General features: G+C 39.5%; 1 long non-coding RNA gene across 1 annotated transcript in view; it reads left to right on the top strand.

Annotated features, from left to right (window-relative positions):
• Positions 1-10612: 10612 nt before the first annotated feature.
• LOC123357910 overlaps positions 10613-19936 on the top strand; it is a 69289-nt gene continuing 59965 nt past the window's right edge. Inside the window, exons 1-2 of the long non-coding RNA XR_006575620.1 lie at positions 10613-10759; positions 11465-11593. This is a non-coding gene — a long non-coding RNA (uncharacterized LOC123357910). The remainder of the gene's footprint in view (positions 10760-11464; positions 11594-19936) is intronic.

Raw genomic sequence — 19936 nt, 5'->3', positions numbered from 1 at the left:
ATCCTGAAAACACTCTATAGCATCTGACCAAAACATTGCCATTTTCTTTATATTTCTAAATCTCACAAAAAAAAATTCTGTTCCCTTTTTACACTTTAGAGTACATTATAGCTGCTCTGTATGTGTGCTAGAGAGAGCAGAGAACCCCTCACTCCCTCCTAGATATCACTGTATTGCTAATGTTCCAGGAAAGCTAAAGGGAAGATGGCTAGCACTGCAGGAAGTGCTAAGTGGGATGCATGATGCTGGCTAGCACTACCAGAAATGTTGGAACAAAAGAGGAGCGCCATTGCTCTAGTTTGCTGTACACTTGGCAACAACTGCCCAGCCAGATTGTGAAGAGCACAGATTATACCCATAGAACAGATGAAGCAGATGCTGCTCCTTAGCATGCTCCCCCACAGTGCAGACTTAAGGCTTCCAGAGGATCCTACTTCCCAACCCTCTAATATTATTTTGGATCAGAGCAATGACAGTGTCATAACAGGTCCCCTGCTCAGACTGGATTATACCTGATCATAATTTGATACCCCACAACAAATATGGAAATGCTAAACTAATATCTGGGTCTTTTGTTAACCTGATCTTTGTGATGTCTGGGTATGATATTTAGTTTGAACCAATATTTATATCAACTATAGAAGTCATCAACCATGTTAATGTTTATCTGAAACAGCTGGAAGAATAGAAATGGAGGTAACAGTGGTAAAACACCCTATTCAATAAGAACAGAGGTAAAGTTTTGGGACCCCCACTAGAGAAAGGATGTGGACAAATTGGAGATAGTCCAGTGTAGCACAATGAAAATGATTAGGGGGTGGGGGCAGATGACTTATGAGGAGAGGCTGAGAGAAATGGGCATATTTAGTCTGTAGAACAGAAGAGTGAGGGGGGATTTGATAGCAGCCTTCAACTACCTGAAGGGGGGTTCCAAAGAGGATGGAGCTCAGATATTCTCAGTGGTAGCAGGTGACAGAACAAGGAGCAATGGTCGCAAGTTGCAGTGTGGGTGGTCTAGGTTGGATATTAGGAAACACCATTTCACTAGGAGGGTGGTGAAGTACTGGAATGGGTTACCTAGGGAGGTGGTGGAATCTCCATAATTAGACGTTTTTAAGGCCCGGCTTGACAAAGCCCTGGCTGGGATGATTTAGTTGGTGTTGGTCCTGCTTTGAGCAGGGGGTTGGACTAGATCAGGGGTCGGCAACCTCTGGCACGTGGCTCGCCAGGGTAAGCACCCTGGCAGGCCGGGCCAGTTTGTTTACCTGTTGTGTTGGCAGGTTCGGCTGACCGCGGCTCACACTGGCTGTGGTTCGCTGTCCCAGGCCAATGGGCATGGCGGGAAGCCGCAGCCAGCACATCCCAGGTGCTTACTCTGGCAAGCTGTGTGCCAGAGGTTGCCAACCCCTGGACTAGATGGTCTCTTCCAACCCTAATCTTCTATAGTTCTATGAAAGGAAATAAAGGATACAGCAAAATCCACAAGGAAGTCATGAGGGTCAGCTAATTACTTAGGGTAGGATCCACAAAAGTACTTAGGTGCCTAAGTCCTTCTTTTAAATGTCTAAATCCCAGTTTTTGCTCCATTATGAATAAACTGGGCCAGAGAGTGAGGGATAATGAGGGTGACTCTGCAGTCCGGTCATTAGGGCACCCACCTGGGAAATGGGAGATCCAGGGTCTAGACCCCCTGATCCAATCATTCTTTTATCATTTATCCACAGTGTAACAGCTTCAACAAGAGAGACTGGGGGAGTCCCCTGCCTTCCCAACCCCCATTCAGAATATCTTGTTGTTCAGCAGTTAGAGACATGTGGGGGACCCTTGTTCAAATCTTTTTCTTCCCCTCTGGCAGAGAGAGGGGAGTAAAACCTGGATCTCCCGCATCCTAGGTGAGTGCTCTAAGCACTGAGATAAACGTTATAATGGATGCATCATCACCACCTCCTCCTCCCCTGAGACCCCTTCTGTTTTGTGTGGATTGAGGCAAGCACCTAACACATTCCCATGAGAAACAGCTTAGCTGCCTAAGCTGTCTGACTCCAGTCATCAGGTTTCCTATTCATGGATCACTAAGCAGAGATAGGCACAGCCCTACAGCCTGGACTGGCAGGGTTTAGCACACACCCCTCTGGTCAGCATCTCCCATTGGCTAGCTTAGGTGACTAGGATCACATTCTTAGGTGCCTGTCTCTTCCCATACATTCTACAAGTTGCCAGGGTGCCTAACTCAGCTTTGTTGATTAAGTGTGGATTTTCTGGGCATCTTAAAGTTAGGTCCTGTAATGCTCTGTGTTGCAATGCCTAATTCCCTTTTGTGGATACCACCCTTATTCCCTTAGAACTCCGAATATCAAGTACATTTAAGGACATTTTTCTGCATTGTCTCTCTTCTAACGTGACAAAACCCATTAATTAATTAAAAAAAAAAGCCCTGTAGCCAGGTAATATTATGGGCATTATCTGTAAAACATGCTGAAAATGGAAAACCTGGCTTATGAGATCTAATGGCATTTTTATGTTCACTATTTCTTAGTTTTAGTGGACATGCAGTCTTTACCAAAAAAAAAAGTCCACAAGATATCTAATAATATCTATCAAAGCAGTGTAGCTATAACACATGTTATGTGTTATGAAAACGTAAATGTAAAAGTTATGTTTTTTCATTTAATGAGAGATATTTGCTTCTGGGTGGCAAAGACTGCATAGGAGTTATAGAACTTTGGGTGACTGACTGGGTTAAGTATAGGACAAAATACTCCAAACTAGATTCATATATGCAAGTGGAAAATAGGTGTATAAAATACACATGGGCCATACATGCAAAATACAGATCCAGATTTCAAATGCTCCAAAGCTATGTGAGTTCTTTGTGCTATCCATACTACAAAGTTCCTTTTGATTCTTCATATTGTATAGAATGCACAATTTGAAAATAAGACCCTCAGAATACAACATATTTAACATGCAAAATCCCTTCTAAATTTATTTACATAACAAATTACTGCTGTACTTCCTGCTCTCCCCCATTTTTACACAGAACTGATTTCTATCTCTTCAGGTCTTGGCATCGTGACATTGCAAGGAAAGGTCCTGCAAAAAGATATCAAGGTTGGGTTGGACATCATTTTCCCCAAGAGCCCTCTTTTAATCATCTTTGATATTGTCCTGGTCTGGGAGACGTTTATCTCAGTTTCTCTCAGACTAACAACCCTTTCTTTACTGGACTGCACTGGGTGGGAGCCAGTTCCTTTTAAAGAGAGTTTGCCATCAAACCCTTGTGACCAAATAAAACATTTTATCCAATTAGCTACAACTTGCCAATTCAGGCAAACAACCTTTATAAAGGCTTGTCTGAGACAGCTGGCCACCTGTTATATTGTGTTACAACATGGTGAGGTCATTATCTCATACAGAGTGACTAGGCAAAACACCAAACACAGAGCAGGAGGGTGTTTTATCAATAAGAGATACAGCAGGCAGGCAGAGCAGTCAGACAGATATCTTTATTGAGCATGCATAGAAGCCAGTATTACATGCTGAGAGGCCTGAGTTTGTCCAGCAGCAGCTTCACCATCAGCATGCCTTCCTGAACACCAGGTGTAACACCAGATTAGGTCACTCTTTCTGTAGTTGTACTCATCATACTACAAGTGGATTTCTAGACACAGTAACAGATAAACACATGCACCATTCTCTTGTTTGGCTCTTATCATCACTCCAGTGCCCAAGAAAAGGATTAACAGAAGCCAGCAATCTGAGCAGGGTGCCACATAAGATAGCCAATAGAAAATGCTAATAAGAGGTCCTCAAAAGTAGTTAGGTGCCTAACTATGGCCCAGAGAGGAAGCACCTGTCTGCATTTGGGATTCACACCCATGAACTTACTCCTGGAGTTAAGTGCCTATGCCAGGTCAACCCTTTCTCACAGAAAATCTAGAGAGTGAGACTCCTTCTACATTAGACCTAGAGCACTCTCCTGAGTTGTGGGAGACCTGTTCTCAAATCCCCCCTTAGCCTGATTTAGAGGAGGGACTTGAACTTGGGTCTTCCCTAACGCAGGTAAGAGCCTTAACAATCAGGCTATAGAGTATGTCTAGCTCAAGCTTTCCTGTTGAAGATAGTCCACTTTGTATGAATAATTAAATATCCATTAGAACAGGGACTTAAGCTTGTGCATCCCACACCCCAGTCTCTCTAAACCAATGAATATGTAAAGAAAGTGGAACACCTTTCTCCTAAGACCCCTTCCTATCCCAGAATAGCACTCATATGGGAGACCTTAGCTTAGGGGTCGGCAACCTCTGGCATGCGGCTCACCATGATCAGCACTCTGGCAGGCCGGGCCAGTTTGTTTACCTGCCGCGTCGGCAGGTTCAGCTGATCGCGACTCCCACTGGCTGCGGTTCGCCATCCCAAGCCAATGGCGGCTGTGGGAAGCAGCACAGGCTGAGGGATGTGCTGGTTGTGGCTTCCCGCCACCTCCATTTGCCTGGGACAGCGAACCATGGCCAGTGGGAGCCGGGATCAGCCGAACCTGCTGATGTGGCAGGTAAACAAACTGGCCCGGCCCACCAGGGTGCTTACCCTGGCGAGCTGCATGCCAGAAGTTGCCGACCCCTGCCTTAGCTTATGTCACTGATCCAAATCAGGTACAGTGAGGATTATGAAAACGGGTCTCCCCCGTCCCAGGTGAGTGGCCTATCTGAGCTATTGAGTATACACACACACAGCCAGCCCCCCAAATTCAAAAAGATAAAACAAAACTTATTTAGTGCAGGATCAAATTCTAGGATTAGATTCAGCAGCCCCAGGTTTCCTACAAATCTGTACTACAACAAGAAGATGTGGTCTTTCTTTTTGTATCAATTTCTGCCCATCCCCTCCTCTCTCAAAAAGTTTTCAAGACACAGAGAATATAGTTCTTCAGTGACATGTTCTGATATAAAAAAGCAAAATAATGTCAGTGCAAATGTATGTTGATAACATTTAATTAATCAAGATGATGGCCTATGGAGATGACATTAAAATGTCAAAATATGTCTATGGAGATAACATGATGATGTCAAGACAATGGAAAAAACATGTACATTCTGGCAATGTAGACCAATATGTCAGAGCTAGAGCTATGTAAAAGTTAATCTTACAATATTTCTCTTCATGTCATTTTATGATTGCTCAGGCAAAATAATATTTAATGCACTTCTTCTCCAGATGTGGGGTCATAAAGTTAGTGGTTTTTTACCTTTGACAGAGAATATGCTGCCTTCCATGTAACAGCAATGAGAACTGAATATCACTATGAGGCTGAGGCACCTTATAGACTAACAGAAGTATTGGAGCATAAGCTTTCGTGGGTGAATACCCACGTCAGACGAAGTGGGTATTCACCCACGAAAGCTTATGCTCCAATACTTCTGTTAGTCTATAAGATGCCACAGGACTCTTTGACGCTCTTTACGTATCCAGACTAACACGGCTACCCCTCTGATACTATGAGGCTGAGGTTGCTGACATTCCATCTAGATTTTTCCATATCTCTTGGTCTTATATGTATTGTTGCCCCTTCTTTTTGACACCAGTTTACCAGGCCTGTAGTACTTAAAAAAAGAGAGAAAAAAATGAATTGGCTCATATGCCCTATGTCCTCCCTGGGTAAGAAAGCATGTGATCATGTCAATAAAATGGAAAGTGTATAAAAAACCCACCAAATCAAAATAGCGTATGTTCTGTGATTTTCTGTTCTTCATTAAGCATGCATATCAGTGAAAAGTCTGAGAAGTTGAAGCTACGGGTAGGAGAAAATCATAAATTTTGTATTCAGAATGAGTGTTTGTCCAAATGGCAAAGGTAAATGGACTGCTCCCTGCAAGAGTTGACTGAACCAATGCAAAAATGACTTATCTGTGACTCTCTTTGTCCCCCACCCTCCACCTACATATAAGAGTGAATTAAATAAGCAACTTTTAAACTCTCTTGTCTATATAATGTTTTCTAAACATTAACTAAGGTCACAGCATCTTGTGAAGTATACAGATGTTATAGGTGATAACTTCTATCTCAGATATATTATATTTTCATAGAAGCGTACATCTTGGAATATTCCAAATGCTTTAAAATTAAAAAAAAGGAAAAAAGAAAAACAAAGTACTACACACAATCTATTCAGAGAATCCTAATCAACTTCTGAAATGGGGCAGCTGTTTAATAGTGCACAGCAACATACACAACAGTTTAGGACAGGAAGGTTAGAATACCCTCTCAATTTAAATCTGCAGAAGGGGGACGTAGCAGAAAATAATCATCCAGTAAGGAATCTGGATAACATCCATTTCTGTAATAAACTGGACCTTTTCTTATCCCATAATAAGGCTCTCGGGGTATGTCTACACTGCCATTAAAAACCTGTGGCTCACCTGTGCCAGCTGACGCAGGCTCTCGGGCATGGGCTAAGGTGTGTTTAATTGCAATATAGACCATCCGGCTCAGGCTGCATCCCAGGCTATAGGACCATGTGAGGTGGTCCCAGAGTTCGGGCTGCAGCCTGAGCCTGAATGGCTACACTGCAATAAAACAGCCTTGCAACCCAGGTCCCATGAGCCCAAGTGAGCCGGAACAGGCCAGCGACAGGTTTTTAATTGAAATGTAGACATTCCTTCAGTTTTATATGCCATCTGAAAGTTCAGATTTTTGGCAGTGCAGTGCTCCTTAATATTATGCTGGATTATAGGTCTCTTCTAACTACCTAATTCACCAACACCACTTTTTGTAGCAGTTATGTGTTCTTTGGAGGTCACCCACACAAGTACTGACCCAATTCAGCCCTGTTTAGTTTGTGATATCTTGCAAAATTACAAGGTAACACATCTTTAATATTAAGTTTATCAGAATTTTGTGACAACTCTCTAAACACTTCAGTTTCTCTTTAAGAAATCTCATTTCCATTTTTTTTTTATCAAAATAAAGCAATATCAATGGAATGACAAATAATTTTCTAACTGAAATGCTATATTAGTAATAGACTGTCAGGAAAGGGGTATCAGTGCAAGTGGATAAAAGAAAACAAACACAATGAATTCTGTCTGAATTTAACTTCACATTTTTAGATGAAATACCAGAAAAGTAAGGGGAACTAAAGTGTTCTTGATTCCACTACCTTTGAATATATGCATTGATGCATATACTGTCCTTCAGATGAGTGTGCTAGAGTATGTTAATTATCAAAGGGAAAATGTTTTATTAGGGACTGATTTTGAGTGATTCCTGCATGGATGTGAACAATAGTATTGATAAATTGTATAATCAATCATTTGACCATACTTTGTTTCATTATGAAATATGGTCAAGAGATCAAATAACCAATGCAAGTCAGGTTTATTAATATGGTAAAAGGTCCTATATGATACCAATCTCTGAAGAGCAGTCCTATGCAATGGCGATACATTCACCTTGCACAGGTGTACTCCCTGAAATTACATCCCTAAAGCCAGCTTTTTATACCCTATTTGTTTATCAGTAAAAGGTTTTATATACATCACCTGAAACTGGATTTAATTAATTAGCTTGCTACCTTGTTTTTTTCTGGTACCCTGGTGTTCACTTTATCTTTGTTCTGAAATGATTCATGCCAGGAACTAAGGGGCATGAAAACTCCTCCTAGGCCTATATCAAGATAAATAGGTTTGTAAGGGTAACTCCTTTTCTGTTGCTATGAGGAAACAATTATATGTCCTGATACTGCTACTTTTTCTCTCCAGTTAAGCCAAAACTTGCCTCAGTTAATGCAAGGTATTATGAGATACTTAGCATAAGTGAATAAGATTATAACAAAGGTAAAGGCCAATCTGGACTATATGATTGTTATATTAATGTTTAATAATATGTTTACTTAAAATATATATTGTACATTAGTCAGCAGTGGAAAGGGTTCAAGGAGGTCTGTAGTTCTTCATAGGGACAAAAATTAACTGCAGTTCTTTTGCTCACCTGAGCACAAGGACTGTGTGAAGTCACACTGCTAACCAATCCAAAATCAGAAGAAAGAAGGCAGGACCATGACTCCAAATGGAACTGGTCAAAAAAATCTGTAGGAATTTTTTTCTGTAAAGAATTCAGTTTGCAACTAACATTTTGCACAAAAAGTGTCTAAACATTTGGTTTGCAAATGCTGTTGTGGTGTCTCATGAGAGAGTTTTAGTTCGGTTCGTCATATTCCCATACTTCCTATGGCCTGGTTTCCTCAGCAAGTCTACATTTCCCATAATACACAGAAAACAATATTAACTGAATAAATTATCTGCCAGTTAGTAGTAGACCACACAGCGAGCTGGTTGTATAATGAAACTATTTATTCCAGAAAAAAATCCACCATTGTTGGTTAATTCAGAAAAACTATTCACAATGATTAATTGAAGCAGTTCTATTGCATTTTCAAATAAGAACATAAGAACATAAGAACAGCCGTACCGGGTCAGACCAAAGGTCCATCTAGCCCAGTATCTGTCTACCGATAGTGGCCAATGCCAGGTGCCCCAGAAGGAGTGAACCTAACAGGAAATGATCAAGTGATCTCTCTCCTGCCATCCATCTCCATCCTCTGACGAACAGAAGCTAGGGACACCATTCTTACCCATCCTGGCTAATAGCCATTTATGGACTTAGCCACCATGAATTTATCCAGTTCCCTTTTAAACATTGTTATAGTCCTAGCCTTCACAACCTCCTCAGGTAAGGAGTTCCACAAGTTGACTGTGCGCTTATTCCATTAGAATAAACATGGATTTAAAATGCTATTTCCCCCTTAAGAAAAATAATGCTGCCCTAATGACTTTTGCATTTATCCAGTTCCCTTTTAAACATTGTTATAGTCCTAGCCTTCACAACCTCCTCAGGTAAGGAGTTCCACAAGTTGACTGTGCGCTTATTCCATTAGAATAAACATGGATTTAAAATGCTATTTCCCCCTTAAGAAAAATAATGCTGCCCTAATGACTTTTGCATTTATCCAGTTCCCTTTTAAACATTGTTATAGTCCTAGCCTTCACAACCTCCTCAGGTAAGGAGTTCCACAAGTTGACTGTGCGCTTATTCCATTAGAATAAACATGGATTTAAAATGCTATTTCCCCCTTAAGAAAAATAATGCTGCCCTAATGACTTTTGCATTGTTGTTGTTGTTTTATAGCTCTTCTTAGTTCCTGCACATATTTGTATTGGTTTTGTTTAAGACCCCCAAAAGATGACCAAGGAAATTTTTCTTTACCTGCCAAATTTTCTTCTACACTTTTCTGCACCTACTGTAAAGCATAGGTGTTGATACTTTATTTCCTCATTATGAATGATCATACCCTGAAATAGAAATGTGCTTGTTTTGCTAATAAATATTTTGGCTCAGGAAAGCCATAGAACACCATAAAGTATATATATATATTAGACACCTGTAGCCACAAGGTCTGACGACTCAATCAACTCTCAACACTGGGTCCAAGTAATTGTATGTGCACCACAGCACCAAAACCTAGGGCTGTGTTCTGGTGAGCATGCTAAAGCTAATGAAAGTGGTTAATGGTGATAAAGACTAGTGAAAGAGTGTAACTTTGGTGGAAACAATGATGCAGCAAGCTAGTGAATAGCTAAGAACAGTGTTGTAGATGGATTATGTTATCCTGGTCAATCACAAAGCTAAAGAGTCATAGTCAAATTCTTGGAAAACATTGGATCATAAAAACCAAATGAAGAATGGAAAGAATAAGAAAAGTATGCTGGCGTGGTCATTTCCTGGAGAAACAAGGGCTGTGTTCGTATCTCAGAAACTGTGGCAGTGGTGAAAAGTATGTGATTGAAACAAACACAAACATAACATCAGCCAGAACATGGCAATGAACTCAAACAATGCATTTACTGGAAATATCGAATGCAAAAACATTATTCCAGGCTGGAGTACTTGTGGTAATGATGTACGAATTGAAAAGATATGAGTAGGAGATGGTTGTTCTTGTAATGAGAGAATTTTGCTTTGAGTCTTCTGAAATACCTTATAACACCTTAACAGAGTCTGAGAGAAAAACCTTGGAACGGGTTTAAAAACACTGTAAAATTCACTTCTACAAATTGACATAATTAAAGTGGTGACAGTATCAGGACACTTTGGTTTGCATAAAACAGTAATTAGTTTTAAGATTAATTATGGTAAGTAGAAATTCATGATAGTTTAAATTAAAAAAATCCAAAATGGCTGGCCAAAATGGCAGAGAAAGAGATAATAGTCTAAATTTAGGTAGTGGAAAGTTCTAGCAAACAAGATGGTATCTGAAAGAGGAGCTGGAAAAGTTGTAAGCTGATTGGCTAAAAGGACCTGACCTTGAGAGAGCAACCAGTATATAAGACCAACAGCCAGCAGGCCGAGACTGTAGTGTGTTAGATGTAGGAGGCTTTTAACTAACAGGCTGAAAGTAGTGGGTTTGAGGCTTTGCATAAGAATGGAAGCTGCCTGAAAAGAACAGAACATCCTGAAAAGCAGCTACCTTGAAAAGCAGCTACCTGGGAAAACAGCAGCAGCAGTAGAATTCTAAGGTCACCACGGCAACAACTCTCCTAGCAGCAGTCCCTGGTAGGCAGCAATGGCTAACAATCAACTGGGGCAGCAGCTGTGAGAAGTGCAGTGTTAACATCCATCACCTCCTGGCACGGACATCGTCCTCCTTCAAAGTGACAGATCAGAAGGACCAATAGACGGGTCAGAGGGAAATTTGAGTATAAGTGTAAGTCTAATCTTTTTTACCTAGTATTTAAGAGTTTATGGGTCTGTCTGTAAATAAAGCTGGATGCCTGCATTTTGAGTGAGATCTCCCAGAACCATCCTGCAATTGCTTGGCCAGCATTTACAGGATGTTAGATATTAAGTGTTAACGTTAAGTAAAATTTTTGTTAAATGTTATGTGATAATGATTTCTCATATGTGTATCTAGAAACCACATATATGTATGAAGTCTGAGATTAGATTGTAACACTGACTAAAAGTCTCTGTGTATTCGGGCTATTTATATACATGTTACATTGAAGCTACTGTATTCTTTGTGTATGTTAAATACTGTAAGCAGTCTGTGTATTTATTTCATTGTGCTGCTTTAATTATAAGATGTTTTAAATGAAATTTTATTATGTTTGTTCTATGTATCTTTCTTACTTTATTAAATGCATTGTCACAACTTATTTCTTTTAAATAAATAAGTTTTTGGTTTTCAAAGAATTACTGCTTGTGTGAGTCAGTTCTTGAGCATGAGGCTATATCTGTGTCCTTCCAGGGGTTAGCAAGACCAGCTTGCTCTGGGGAGCCCTCTGTGGGTCAGAGACAGGTATCCTGGTAACACCCTGGCAATTCCTTTAGGGCAGGCCACAACCTTGTTACTCTTTTGTTAAATTAGAAGCACTATTGTAGCTAATATAATTGGTGTCTAAATTTTTAGGGTAACAGTCTAAGCAAAACAAGGTGGGAAAGCAAAGGAGAATTCTATCATGATGAACATAGGGTATTGACATTTTGAATTGAAGATGGTGGACACCAGGATGAAGTTGCATTGGTGTTACAGACTAAGGTAAGACAGGCTCTTATGGAATTTAACCCAATATCTTCTCTTATGTTGAAGGTGAGATTCAGAATAAAATACAGTGCAATTCCATAAAACAAGTATATCACTGACCTCAGCAGAGCCCATAGAAGAATTTGACAAATTTTATAATAATCTATGGAAAATAATATTAGAAGTTTCAAGACAAGACATATTATTGGTGATGGGAGATTTTAATGAGAAAGTGGAATAGGACTGGAATTCATGATCTGGAGCAAAAGACAGATTAATACTAAGTGAAGAAAATGAAAAAAAAAAAGAGAGAGAGAAAAGCTCCCAAATTTCTGGCTAAGCAACAGCCTAGAGATAATGAACACAATATTTCAACAAAGAAAGCAGCAGAGAAAGCAGATATCATCTGATGGGCAAATGAAGAACATGATCGACTTTATACTTATGGATCACAGATAGAAATCAAGTGTGTTGTGCAGATAATTTGTGGCTGATATTGGACCAGATCATAAGTTAATGCTGTCATCAATGAGGCTGATGCTGAGAGCAATATAAGAAGAGCCAGTAATAAGATCTACAACGTGGACAAATTGAAAGAGCTAGTTTTCAGGAAACAATACAAAGCAGCTGTGCAGAAAAAAAAATCACATCTCTGGTAAAAGAAAAGATGAAGATTGAAGAGACATGGAACAGTGTAAAAATGAGATTACAAGAGTGGCTGAACAATATTGGGCTAAAAGGCCAAAATGAGGAAACCAAAATTAATAACTGATGAAGTGCTGCACCTGAGTGACAAGCACACATAAGAAGCTGAAGGAGAATAAATAGGAAAATGTAAATGTAAGAGCTAAATACCATATGGTGATCAGAGAGATAAAACAGAATGTGAATACAGACAGAAAAAAGTGGAAAAGAGAACAATGTAAAGAAGCAGAAAGAGTATGTGTGTGAAGAGAAAATGAAATACAACACAGGGGATATATTCTAAAATAAGAGGACTGAGTGGGATATATGTATGGAAAATGGTGGCAGGAAAAGACAAGCACAGAAAATCACCGAGGACAAACAAGCAAAGAATAAGCAATGGAAAGAATATTTTGAAGAGCTGTTCAATGTGAAGAACACAGTAGATGAAATGGTCCTGGAGAAGCTTCCCAGCAGAAATGAGAAAGAGCAGATGCTGGTATTCTTAGAAGGAGAAGAAATAAATTTTTCAACAGAAAAAGGTGCCAAAATCTGACAAACATAACCATAGAACTGCTGCAAGCAGGCAAGGAATACATGGTAAAGGCAATACAGAAGCTATTCAATAATATTTGGAAACAAAAGCAAATTCCAAGTGAATGGCTGTAGTGGCAATCCATGAAAAGAATTGTGCAAGAATTGCAGAGGCATTACCTTATTGAGTGTCGGGGGGGGGGGGGGAAACGTTCATGAAAATGTCTCAGGGTAGAATGGAGAGGTAAGTAGAAGCGGTACTTGCAGAGGAACAGGGCAGATTTAGACCAGGTTTAAATATAATAGGTCAGTTATTTGTAATAAGACAGATATCACATAAGTACATAGAACACAACTAAACCTGTTACAACTTTATAGACTTCAAACAGGCTTTTGATAGCATTTGGCAGAAAAGGTTATGGCAAGTTATGACAATGTCTGGCATTCTCCAAAACCTGATCAAGCTGATAGAAAACATCTAAGGAAATCAATGAGTGCAGTGAGACTAGACAAGAAGCCAACAGAATGGTTCAGAACTACCATAGGAGTTAGACAAGGATGCACACTATCACAAGATTTGTTCAACTTTGTACTGGAAGCAGTAATGGCTGTAAGCACTAAGAGATGAAATGGTAAGAGTCATGTTATGTGGTAGGACAGTACATAACATTAGATTTGAAGATAATATTGAACTCACAGCATTGACCATAGAGGTTTTACAGAGAATAAGTGATAAAATAGACTCAGTAAGCAGAAAATTCAGATTGCAAATCAGCATGGAGAAGACAAATATGATAACTGGAACACAAGAGAAAGAGGTAAAGATCCAATCTGGACACAAACAACTAAACAAGTTGTGTGCCTTGGAGGACAAGTGTAGAAGAATGGGAATTGTGAAGATGATAAAAAAGAAGAATCTGATTAGCCACTACTCCATTCAAAAACTCTGCAAGAACTGGAATGCTAAATAAATTTCATTAAAAAACAAAAGTCAATGTATATGAGAACTGTCATGCTGATACTTGTGTATAGGTCAGAATATTGGAGTATGAGGAAAGCCAACAAATGAAAGACTGAATACAAAAATAAACTGGCTGCGAGGAATACTGATTTCAAGACTGCAGAAAATAAAAGCAAATGAAGAGAGACGAAAATGGCGAAGGCTAGAATTAACACTGTTTCAGAAAAATGAAGAAAGACAACTGCAGTGGTTTAGACACATGTCAAGAAAGTACCCAAAAAGGATGCTATACATGGCAGTATATACCAGAGTACAATGAACTAGAAATAGAGGAAGACCAAAGATGTGCTGGATAGACACTGTGAAGAGTAAGACAAGATAGAAAATGGTGGAAGGATTTCATTCATCTCCACTGCCAGAATCAAAGATTATAGATTTCATTCATCTCCATGGATCAGAATCAAAGATTATAGCGAGATGGATCTTTGATTCTCATTTGTCAGCTCTACAGTAACAATGGGGTTGAATGGGGTTAGTCATCACTTTCTATCTTGTACCAGCTTCACAGATTTGTTCATTTTTAACCTTTTTGTTCTGTATCATTCTTCACTTGGTATATCCAATATGTGCTCATTCTTCTTGCCTAGATAAAAGAATGTACAGATATAGATACAAAGTTTTGTTGTTGTTTATGCAACTGGAGGTGTGCTAAAACAACATTCACAAAAAAATGTATTGCATTTCTGCCATTTTCTATTGGAAACTGGCACACCCTTGGGCCATATAAGAGTGGCCTTTGGATCATTAAAGCCAAAATTGAAGACTCTATAGTAGTACAAGATTTGTTGGAGTCTCTTATTGCTTCTTTGTTCCTCAAAATTACATTATTCATCAAAGACCTTTAAGAATTCTACCTCATGCAGGTGCCTTGCCTCAAATGGGACATTTGAAATGATGGTCATAATAATAATAATAATGAAAGTACGATTTTAAACAAAGAATCCAAAGATGTTGTCTCCTCAATATGATGATTTTTTCCCTTATTTTCTGGTACCTATTCTGTTACCCTCTGAACTCATTATAGATCATGCCTAGAATATTCAAAAATAGGTGGGTATTTAAAAAATACCCACCCAAAAATAGGTGGGTATTTAAAAATTCGAAAGTTAGATTCCTAAATGAGGTGGACGAGGACTCGGAACCTTTGAAAATCAGACTACTAATGCTGATAGTGATCCCCTTACTCATTTTGAATAGTAGCTTACTCCATAAGTAGTCCCACTAAAGGCAGTGGGTCTCCTTGTGGAATCCTATGAGTAAAAGCATCATAATCTCACCCTTTAGGTACCTAAATATGGATTTCAGAGCCTAACTTTAGCCTCATATTTTTGAAAATTTTGAGGAATAGCTTTTAATTACCGGTAGTTAAAATATAAAATACCAAGTAGATAATACACAAATCTTTCCTGAATTATATCCTTTACAACCCAAGGATTTGCCTTATAAGACTAAGCAGACCATATGTATATCTATGCTTATTTTAGAGACTATTTATTTAGAAGAAATACTAGGATCCCTAATGTTAGTCATCTATTATCTTTGTCAATTTAATTGGAGTCTTAATGATCTTTAAAAATATTATACTGGATTTAGAAGATGAATATGTTGAATAGTGCATCTACTTTCCAAAAAGAAAATCTAAAACAAATCAAAGATATTTTAAGGAACAAATTGACTTGTAGAAGTACTCCTCTAAATGTATTACATACTCCTTGCTAAATATTAAAAATAGGTATGCACAAACTTTTTGTAACGAATCATCATTCCGTGGCATTTGCAATGAAACAAAACAAAACAAAAACAACACAAAACTAACAAAGCACACCTTCAGAATGTTTCAGTCTTAGTTGAAAATCAGAATGGAAATAGGTTTTGTATAATTCCAGGGTTATTTTATGTGGAACAGGATCACTATTTCTACCCTATTATTTACCCTTCTCTTCCTCCCTTTCCCTGGGCTCCTCCATCAATGTCTTACTGGGGGAGGTACAATGACTTCCTCTCATCTTGCCACATTCATTCAAAATTCTTAAGAAGGTGGTTAAATGGCCTCTTCCTTGCTGGGATGACTCTTATCTTGCCTTAACAGATGTCTGACTGGCAAGATAGATCATCCACCTCAGTCAGGGTCCTAAATAGTTTGGGCTCTGGTTACCTGGGAGCCTCTCACCTCACATTATACCACAGCAGAAGATATGCTCAAGATACCAGACCAGCCCTATGGTTTAAAAAAGAAAGAGGGCTGGTTCAAAGCATTCTCTGTGATGGGTCCATGATTGTGGAATTCAGTTGCCGAACTTGGCGCAGCAGAGGTTGGACTTGTTAATTTTCAGGATGCATTAAAAGGGTCACCTACATGTGGGAGCTTTCCTGGGAGGGTAGGGTAGAGGGTTTTGCATGGAAAACTGTGGAGCAGCTTCATTTATGACAGAGTTTTGAAAAATTAACTGGATTATTTGTGATAGAAATGAGTGCTGTTATGAAACAGATTTGGGTATTAGACCCTTTCTGTATGAAGGTTATTTGTTCTTCTGTTGTATTTTTAATAGATGTGCTGGCACTTAAAGCTTGGATAGGTGCATTAACAAGTGAAAATTAATTAATTTACTCAACATCCCTTTGATATCTCCTAGTAGAAAGCATCCTCACACAAGAGTATCCTTTGCTTTGGATTAGCCCACTAATAGGTCCAGGACTCTTTCAGTACCACTCTCTTGTCCTATAAAACTGTAGATCAGGGATCGGCAACCTTTGGCATGCAGCTCACCAGGATAAGCCCCCTGGTGGGCCAGGCCAGTTTATTTACCTGCTGCGTCCACAGGTCAGCCGACCGCGGCTCCCAGTGGCCGTGGTTCACTGTCCCAGGACAATGGGGGCTGCGGGAAGCGGCGGCCAACACATCACTCGGCCCACGCATTTCAAATGTTATGGAACATTACTTTTTTTCATCACTTTAAGACATAGATTCCTAAAGAAACTTACAAAAGAGTCAGACATGGTGTATAAGAGGGAGGCTAGGGAAGAAGTCTTGCTACAAACCCCAGATTATAGGCCAAATTACTGCTCAGGCCATTAGTTGAAATCAATGGCAATTACAGATGTTCCTAACTTCGGACCCTATACTTGGTACAAGATGGAAGACAGAGATTGCTGGCTGATATCAGGGCAGGAGTTAGAATAGAGGTGGAATAAAACGTTAATTTGGGTTTCCTTAAAATGAAATAGATCAAACAAAACGTCTTCATAATTCCAATGTCATGAAATGCTAAAGCATTAATAAACAGAAAGTATTCAGTAATAGATCAGTTTGCCTCATTGACAGTATTGGAAACAAAACAGCAATTACCATGTGTCCATAATTTGGTTTTGAAAGAAATTCTCATAATGTCTCTCAACTGGTTGAGCATCTTCATTTTACATCTTCAGAAGCTGTAGTTCACTGGAGACAGGGAAGGTACGTACCACCTGCATTGTGTTGCCTGGGGGTGCTATGTGTAGACAATAATAATTCCAGTGACACTTTGGGGTGTCAGGACAGGCATCTCTTGCTGGAGCTGCAAGAATGTGTAGCCTGTTCTCCCACTGATGTTATATTTGGCAGGTAGTAGAATGCCAGCCTCACAGCCTTGCCAGTGTCCTTGTTTCCTTGCATTGCCCAGTAGAGCTGAGCAATATTTTTTGACTGAAACTTTTTTCAGAGAAAAATTCAGATTCAGAGAAACCAAAACACATTGTGAACTCATGCTGCTTTTGCTGAATTGTTTCACTTGAGAAAAAAAATCTAAATGTTTTGTTCTGACATTTTCAAAATGAAACATTTTGATTACTCAGTGAAATAACTTTTGGTTTCAAAATTCCCTTTAATTTTATATTTGTTTTAAAATAAATACAAAAATTAAAATAGTCGAAATGGAAAGGAAACTTTCAGGTTAACTAGAAATGATTTTTTTTCAATGTTCAATTTGCCAAAAAAATTGGTTCAACGAGAAACATTTTTTTTCATGATTTTTCAGAATTTCCAGTAAACTAAAATACTAATTATTCTCTCAGCTCTATTCCTCAGTGTCTACAACTAAATTAACTGCACCTTATTCCAGGTACGTCTGATTGGTGCCTTCTCCTTTTTCTAGTGCACCTGCTCTGTCATAGCAATAATTTTGCTTTTGTTATGTAATGCATGACAAGCCTTAAATGAACATGAAGGAAACTATAGTATTTGAATATTATTTGGATGTGTAATGGATAAAAGAGTTCAGAAGAAACAGGCCGAGTAGCCAGCGGAATCCAAGCAATGAGGAGGAAGAAAATAATCAGGATGGAATACTTTGCATAGTGAATTTTTCCCCTTCTCCCTGTTTTTAAGTGTGTGCCAATAATTTAAAACAGATTAAATAAATGAGAATTTTGAGCATTTGTATAGGCTTCTTAATCAAATTTACCAATTTGAAATGGGGTCTAATGCAAGACCAGTTGTGTCACTAACAATAGTAATGTAATGTAATTAAGCAATGTAATGTAATATAATGTAATTAAGCAATTCAATTTGATTCTGAAAAGCATGGTAGTATAATAATCAACACTGTTGCATGCTCTGAAGTGTCTCTGTGATACTGGGCTAAAGTTTACTAGCACTCACAAGAGTAATATCATGGAGGTCAGTGGGACTACTTGCCGGAGCATGGTGGGCAGGATTTGTCCCATTATATATTAAATAGAAAGACTGAGTGAGGTAAGCATGGGAATGGGATCCAGCAAATTTTAAATTCTAATGACTCTACCACTGACTTGCTGTATGGTCTGGGGATGTGTAATCACTAGCTATAGAGTCATTCTTAAACTTTCTCTAGCCCAATTAATTTTTAATTATTTAATTACTTAATACAAGATGGAGCAGCTTCAACAAGAAAGACTGAAAGAGTCCTACGTTAGCGTATTCTATATTGTGGTAGAAGATTGCTGTTCAAATCCCTTGTCTGGCTATACTGAAAGAAGGACAGGAGATATTTGACATGGGTTTAAAAATGTCAGCAACTTTATTATTAGGTGTCTGGGACTACCCGGCAGATAAAAATGTACAGTGCAGATAACCACGTTTTTCCGTAATTACCCGGGGGCCTTTTACCAGCTCCCATGCTTTTTCCATCCAGGTCCCTCCAGCAAATCCATTGCCAGGACCTTACCATATCTGGGTAAGACTGAGCGGTGGTTGGGGGTGAGGAGTGCTTCCACCGTCTCCCCCTCTTTTTCCCTCCAGATCCCTCCAGCAAACCCATTTCCAGGACCTTACCATTCACCCCCACACACACCTTATAGGAAAGTTAAGGTGGGATATAAGAATGGGGGGGGGAGTTTGGCACCCTGCCATACCAATGATGGGAGTCCCCAACCACCTCCCATTCACTCCTTTAATGAACACCTCTTTTTAAGTCCTTTTCCAAGACATTTATCTGGTCACTGTATACCGTTCTTATGGAATATCTGCACTGGACATCCGCCACAAGGAGGTGCCAGCAATTAGCTTGGCTGCCTACTCCCGAAATGCAGTCAGGTTCCCAGACATCTCCTAATGCTGTCTTTTATATCAGTTAAAAACAGGACAGCACCTAAGTCAGACAGGTGGACCCCATTCTCCTGAAACAACTCTGCTGCCCCATATACTATATCAGGATGTGAAATTACTGTCCCTCCTATGGTCCCAAGGAATTTGGCCATCTCCCTGTACACATACCTCCTTGTCTTGTCCACCCTGGGGGGGCCTCATGGTTCCCTGCCAGACCCTGCACTGAAGCATATCTGACCAAATAATGTTAACTCCTGGAAAAAGTTCAAGGATCAGCCCCAAGTCCCTGCTTGCTCTGGCCATTAGTTCCACCCCTTTAAGCATTCCCAAATTGTGTTCCCCAAAATGCACCACAATCATATCTGGGGGTCACTGACTTGCCCGCATGCAGCAGTGGTATTAGTTGATCCCATAACATGCCCACCCTTGAATACCAGTATTGCTTCATCACCGAAGCCCATCTGCGAACCCTGGGGCAACCTGGACATGTACCTCCATGCCCAAAGGACAATACTGTGCCCACAGACCCACACCACCATCTGCATGGCCAGTCGTCCAA

The sequence above is a fragment of the Mauremys mutica genome, chromosome 1, assembly GCF_020497125.1.
Source record: "Mauremys mutica isolate MM-2020 ecotype Southern chromosome 1, ASM2049712v1, whole genome shotgun sequence".
NCBI lineage: Eukaryota > Metazoa > Chordata > Testudines > Geoemydidae > Mauremys > Mauremys mutica.
Note: the sequence above shows the minus strand (reverse complement) of the source record. Positions and strands in the feature narration are given on the sequence as shown.